This window comes from Arachis duranensis, chromosome 2 (assembly GCF_000817695.3).
Source record: "Arachis duranensis cultivar V14167 chromosome 2, aradu.V14167.gnm2.J7QH, whole genome shotgun sequence".
NCBI lineage: Eukaryota > Viridiplantae > Streptophyta > Magnoliopsida > Fabales > Fabaceae > Arachis > Arachis duranensis.
Window position 1 is genome coordinate 12,598,245 of NC_029773.3, and position 7,298 is coordinate 12,605,542.

The following is a 7,298-nucleotide window of genomic DNA, read 5'->3' on the forward strand; positions in this document are numbered from 1 at the left end:
TCCATTGAACCAAGAGCCACATGATCCTAATCATATTATCCAAGAGGAACAAGAGCCAAGGGATCATCTCAAGGAAGTATTGGATCAATTTCAAGCAACCATGGAGTGTGTTGTGCAACAAGTGGAAAGAATGGAAAATATTGAACCACCACAACTCTACCAAGAAGAACCACCACAACTCTACCAAGAAGAACCACAACTCTATCATCAACCATTCATCACACACCATCAAACCTTTTCCCGAACAACAGAAACCTAGAACTCCGTTTGCTAACCTTTTCCAAATATCCGTGTCTAAAACCTTTAAACGATTTCCCAGGTTTGAACACCCAAAATATGCCCAAAATTCTTAAAACGGTGTTATAGAAGCTTACAACCTTGTTGAGGAGGTAGAATAGTTGAAAACAAAGCAAAATTAGAAAAATAGGGTGTGTGCGTCCGCACAGGGGCGTGCGTGCACACGCCCAAGAAATTTTTTAAAGTGTGCGTACGTACAGGGGTGTGCGTATGCACAGGTACCGAAATACAAAGGGTCTGTGCGCTCGCACATTGGTGCATGGAATTGTGATTCACACTTTTCACAACTCCGATACAACTAACCAGCAAGTGCACTGGGTCGTCCAAGTAATAAAACCTTACGCGAGTAAGGGTCGATCCCACGGAGATTGCCGGCTTGAAGCAAGCTATGGTCATCCTGTAAATCTTAGTTAGGTGGATTCAATTGGTTATGAGTTTTGATAATTGAAAGATAAATAAAACGTAAATTAAAATAAAGATACTTATGTAATTCATTGGTGGGAATTTCAGATAAGCGTTTGGAGATGCTTTGTTGCTTGTGAACCTTTGCTTTCCTATTGTCTTCATCCAATCATGCGTGCTCCCTTCCATGGCAAGTTGTATGTTGGTGGATCACCATTGTCAATGGCTACCATCTGTCCTCTCAGTGAAAATTGTCCAGGCTACGGTTTCTGTATGGCTAATCAACTGTCGGATTTCTCGTCTCGGAAGAAAAATACCAAGCACAGATACCGCACGACTAATCATCTGTCGGTTCTCACTTGTGTCGAAATAGGATCTCTCTATCCTTTTGCACACTGTCACTGCGCCCAACATTCGTGAGTTTGAAGCTTGTCACAGTCATCCCATCCCAGATCCTACTCAAAATACCACAGACAAGGTTTAGACTTTTCGGATCTCAAGAATGCTACCAATTGGTTCTAGCTTCTACCACGAAGGTTTTAACCTCATGGACTTGGTCCGTGGATCAGAGACCCAAGAGACTATACTCCGGCTGTCGTCCAATGACTACGTTGAACATCATATAGACCGCTTGTGGTTGTCAGGCACGCGGATCTTGGCTAAGCAAGTAACGAAGATAGTGGGTGATTGTCACGGGTCACCCCTTTATTCTGACTTAACTGAATTAAGTAGGAGAGTATATCTTGGAGAAGAAGTAAGCGTAGATTGAAAGAAAAACAATAGTACTTGCATTAATTTATGAGGAACAGCAGAGCTCCACACCTTAATCTATGAGGTGCAGAAACTCCACCATTGGAAAATATATGAGAGAAAAAGGTCTATGCATGGTCGAATGGCCAGCCTACCAATTGTGAACAATGGCATATGCCTCCCTCCAATTATTTTTCTAATACAATAGTAAAAAGTGCTATTTATACTAAACTAGTTACTAAGGATTACAGAGAATAAGTAACTAAGTGCAAAAATCCACTTCCGGGACACACTTGGTGAGTGTTTGGACTGAGATTTGAAGCTTTCACATGCATAGGCCATTCTTGGAGTTAAACGCCAGCTTGGATGCCAGTTTGGGTGTTTAACTCCAGTTCTGGTGCCAGTTCCGACATTTTACGCTAGAAAAGGGTCTCTGGTTGGTGTTTGAACACCGGTTTGGGCCATCAAATCTCAGGCAAAGTATGGATTATTATACATTGCTGAAAAGCCTAGGATGTTAGCTTTCCAGCCCATTTAAGAATGTGCTAATTAACGCATTTGAGTTCAGGGAGGTCAGAATCCAACAACATCTGCAGTCCTTTCTCAGCCTCTGAATCAGATTTTTGCTCAGGTCCCTCAATTTCAGCCAGAAAATATCTGAAATTATAGAAAAACACACAAACTCATAGTAAAGTCCAAAAATGTAATTTTTGCATAAAAACTAATAAAAATATCACAAAAAGTGACTAAAACATACTAAAGACTTTATGAAAACAATGCCAAAAAGCGTATAAATTATCCGCTCATCACAATACCAAACTTAAATTGTTGCTTGTTCCCAAGCAACTAAAAACAAAATAGGATAAAAAGAAGAGAATATACAATAAATTTCAAAATATCAATGAAGCTTAGTTCCAATTAGATGAGCGGGACTAGTAGCTTTTTGCTTCTGAACAGTTTTGGCATCTCACTTTATCCTTTGAAGTTCAGATTGATTGGTATCCATAGGAACTCAGAATTTAGATAGTGTTATTGATTCTCCTAGTTTAGTATGTTGATTCTTGAACACAGCTACTTTATGAGTCTTGGCCGTGACCCTTAGCATTTTGTTTTCCAGTATTACCACCGGATACATAAATGCCACGGACACATAACTGGGTGAACCTTTTCAGATTGTGACTCAGCTTTGCTAAAGTCCCCAGTTAGAGGTGCCCAAAGTTCTTAAGCACACTCTTTTGCTTTGGATCACGACTTTAACCACTCAGTCTCAAGCTTTTCACTTGGACCTACGTGACACAAGCACATGGTTAGGGACAGCTTGATTTAGTCGCTTAGGCCAGAATTTTATTCCTTTGGGCCATCCTATCCATTAATGCTCAAAGCCTTGGATCCTTTTTACCCTTGCCTTTTAGTTTAAAGGGTTATTGGCTTTTTCTGCTTGCTTTTTCTTTTTCTTTATTTTTCGCCATTTTTTTTCGCAAGCTTTGTATTTTTCACTGCTTTTTCTTGCTTCAAGAATCAATTTTATAATTTTTCAGATTATCAATAACATTTCTCTTTTTTTATTATTCTTTCAAGAGCCAACAATTTTAACATTCATAAACTTCACTATAAAAAATATGCACTGTTTAAGCATTCATTCAGAAAACAAAAAGTATTGCCACCACATCAAAATAATTAAACTATTTTCAAGATAGAATTCGAAATTCATGTACTTCTTGTTCTTTTGCAGATAGAAACATTTTTCATTTAAGAAAGGTGCGAGATTCATGGAACATTCATAGCTTTAAGACATAGACTCTAAACACTAATGATCATGTAATGAAGACACAAACATAGTCAAAATATAAAGCATAAAAACCGAAAATAGAAAAGAAAATAAACAAGGAGATTAAAGAACAAGTCCACCTTAGTGATGGCGGCTAGTTTTTCCTCTTGAAGATCTTATGGGGAGCTTTAGCTCCTCAATATCTCTTCCTTGCCTTTGTTGCTCCTCCCTTATGGCTCTTTGATCTTTTCTGATTTCATGGAGGATGATGGAGTGCTCTTGGTGCTCCACTCTTAGTTGCTCTATGTTGGAACTCAATTCTTCTAAAGAAGTGTTGAGTTGCTCCCAATAGTTGTGTGGAGGGAAATGCATCCCTTGAGGCATCTCAGGGATTTCTTGATGAGGGACTTCCTCATGCTCTTGTTGAGGTCCATGAGTGGGCTCTCTTGTTTACTCCATCCTCTTTTTAGTTATGGGCTTGTCTGTTTCAATGAGGATGTCTTCCTCTATGACAATTCCGGCTGAATTGCATAGGTGATAGATGAGATCAGGGAAGGCTAACCTTGCCAAAGTGGAGGGCTTGTCAGCCACCTTGTATAGTTCTAGAGGTATGATCTCATGAACTTCCACTTCCTCTCCAATCATGATACTATGGATCATGATAGCCCGATCTATAGTTACTTCGGACCGGTTGCTAGTAGGAATGATAGAGCGTTGGATGAACTCCAACCATCCTCTAGCCACGAGTTTAAGGTCAGGCCTTCTCAGTTGAACCGGCTTGCCTTTGGAGTCTCTCTTCTATTGGGCTCCTTCCACACAAATGTCCTTGAGGACTTGGTCCAACTCTTTGATCAAAGTTGACTCTTCTAGTGAAAGGATGAGGATCTCCTCTCATTATTGGCAAGTTGAATGCCAACCTCACAGTTTCTGGACTGAAATCTAAGTATTTCTCCCGAACCATTGTGAACCAATTCTTGGGTTCGGGTTCACACTTTGATCATGGTTCTTAGTGATCTATGCATTAGCATAGAACTCTTGAACCATTAAGATTGCGACTTATTGGATGGGGTTGGTGAGAGTTTTCCAACCTCTTCTCCGAACCTCACGTCGGATCTCCGGATATTCATTCTTTGTGAGCATGAAGGGGACCTCGATTTTCCTACACCAAACTTAAAAGGTTTGCTTGTTCTCGAGCAAAAGAAGAAAGAAATGGAGGATATGGAAGGGTATGAATGGTTCGGCTAAGGGGGTTATGAAGTGTATATGATGTGTGAAATTAAAGGTGGTAAGGAGGGATATTTATAGGGTAAGAGAGAGGGGATCTGTGTGAGATAGGGTGGGATTTGGGAGGAAAATGTTTTGAATTTGAATGGTGAGTAGGTGGAGTTTTATGATGGGTTTTTGGGAATTAGTGGATGGATGTGAGTGGTGAAGAGATTATGGGAAAGATGGTAGGATTTGATAGGTGAATGGTGTTTTGAGAAGAGTATTATTGAAAGGTGTGAAGAAGAGAGAGAGTGAGTTGGGGTAGGTGGGAATCCTGTGGGGTCCACAGATCCTGAGATGTCAAGGATTTCTCATCCCTACACCTTTCTGGCATTTAAACGTCCTCTGTGTGCCATTTCTGGCATTTAACGCCAGCTCTGCTGCCCATTCTGGCGTTAAACGCCAGGGTGATGCCCTTTTCTGGCGTTTAACACCGGCCAGACACCTGACATCCTTTTCTGGCATTAAACGCCAGTCTGTCTACCAATTCTGGCATTTAACGCCCAGAATGCTGCCAGACTGGGCGTTAAACGCCCATTCTGCTATCCTTACTGGCGTTTAAACGCCAGTAAGCCTGTCCTCCAGGGTGTGTTGTTTTTTATGCTATTTTTTATTCTGCTTTAAATTTGCAGCTGTTTTTGTGACTCCACATGATCATCAACCTAAAGAAAACATAAACTAACAATGGAAATTGAAATGGAAAAATAATTAACATAGATAAATAAAATTGGGTTGCCTCTCAATAAGCGCTTCTTTAATGTCAATAGCTTGACAGTAAGCTCTTGCAGAGCTTCACAGATGCTCAGAGCATGATTGTGGCCGTCCAACACCAAACTTAGAGTTTGAGTGTGGGGGCTCTGCTTTATTCTGTATAAAGAGAATTGAATGAAGCTTTTCATGCTTCTTCTCCATGATTACAGAAGAAGATCCTTGAGCTTTAAACACAATGTAGTCCTTATTCAATTAAAGGACTAATTCTCATCTGTCCACATCAATCACAGCCCTTGCTGTGGCTAGGAAGGCTTCCAAGGATGATGGATTCATCCTCATCTTTCCCAGTATCTAGGATTATGAAGTCAACAAGGATGTAGAGGCCTTCAACCTTCACTAAGATATCCTCTACAAGCCTATAAGCCTGTTTCATTGATTTGTCTGCCAACTCTAGTGAGATTCTGGCAGCTTGTACCTCAAAGATCCCTAGTTTCTCCATTACAGAGAGTGGCATGAGGTTGATACCTGACCCCAGGTCACACAGAGCCTTCTCAAAGGTCATGGTGCCTATGGTGCAAGGTATTAAGAACCTTTTGAGATCTAGTTTCTTCTGAGGTAACTTCGGCTGAACCAAGGCATTCAGTTCATTGATGAGCAATGGAGGTTCATCCTCCCAAGTCTCATTATCAAATAACTTGGCATTCAACTTTATGATTGCTCCTAAATACCGAGCAACTTGCTCTTCAACAATATCTTCATCCTCTTCAGAGGATGAATACTCATCAGAGTTCATGAATGGCAACAGTAAGTTCAGTGGAATCTCTATGGTTTCTGTATGAGCCTCAGATTCCTTTGGTTCCCTATTAGGGAACTTCTTAGTGGTCAGTGGACGTCCATTGAGGTCTTCCTCACTGAAAATCACTACCTTTTCCTCCTCTATAGGTTCGGCTATTTTGGTTATATTAATGGCCTTGTACTCTCTCTTTGGATTCTCTTCTGTATTGTTTGGGAGAGTACTAGGAGGAATTTCAGTAACTCTTTTACTCAGCTGACCCACTTATGCATCCAAATTTTTTATGGAGGACCTTGTTTCAGTCATGAAACTGAGAGTGGCTTTAGATAGATCAGAAACTATGGTTGCTAAGCCAGAGGGGCTCTGCTCAGAATTCTCTGTATATTGCCAAGAAGATGATGGAAAAAGCTTGCTATTGCCAAACCTATTTCTCCCACCATTATTGTTATTGAAGCCTTGTTGAGGCTTATGTTGATCCTTCCATGAAAAATTTGGATGATTTCTCCATGAAGGATTATAGATGTTTCCATAGGATTCTCACATGTAATTCACCTCTTCCATTGCAGAATTCTCAGGGTCATAAGCTTCTCCTTCAGATGAGGCTTCTTTAGTACTGCCGGATGCAGCTTGTAATCCAGTCAGATTCTGAGAAATCATATTGACTTGCTGTGTCAATATTTTGTTCTGAGCCAATATGGCATTCAGAGTATCAATCTGAAGAACTCCTTTCTTCTCAGTCATCCCATTATTCACAAGATTTCTTTCAGAAGTGTACATGAACTGGTTATTTGCAACCACCTCAATGAGTTCTTGAGCTTCTGCAGGGGTTCTCTTCAGATAAAGAGATCCACCAGAAGAATGGTCCAATGACATCTTGGACAATTCAGACAGACCATCATAGAATATATCCAAGATGCTCCATTCTAAAAGCATGTCAGAAGGACACCTTCTGGTCAATTGCTTGTATCTTTCCCAAGCTTCATAGAGGGATTCACCTTCTTTCTATCTGAAGATTTAGACGTCCACTCTAAGCTTGCTTAGCTTTTGAGGTGAAAAGAATTTGGCCAAGAAAGTTGTGACCAACTTGTCTCAAGAGTTCAGGCTTTCTCCAGGTTGTGAGTCTAACCATGTCCTAGCTCTGTCTCTTACAGCAAAGGGAAAAAGCATAAGTCTGTAGACCTCGGGATCAACCCCATTGGTCTTAACAGTATCACAAATCTGCAAGAATTCAGCTAAGAACTGATGAGGATCTTCCGATGGAAGTCCATGAAACTTGCAATTCTGCTGCATTAGAGAAACTAATTGAGGCTT

At 40.6% G+C, this 7,298-nt stretch overlaps 1 non-coding gene across 1 annotated transcript; it reads left to right on the plus strand.

Annotated features, from left to right (window-relative positions):
* Nucleotides 1-6,914: 6,914 nt before the first annotated feature.
* Nucleotides 6,915-7,022, plus strand: LOC127745256 (small nucleolar RNA R71). Its single transcript, XR_008006453.1, has one exon. It is a non-coding gene; the product is annotated as a small nucleolar RNA R71 (small nucleolar RNA).
* Nucleotides 7,023-7,298: the final 276 nt, after the last annotated feature.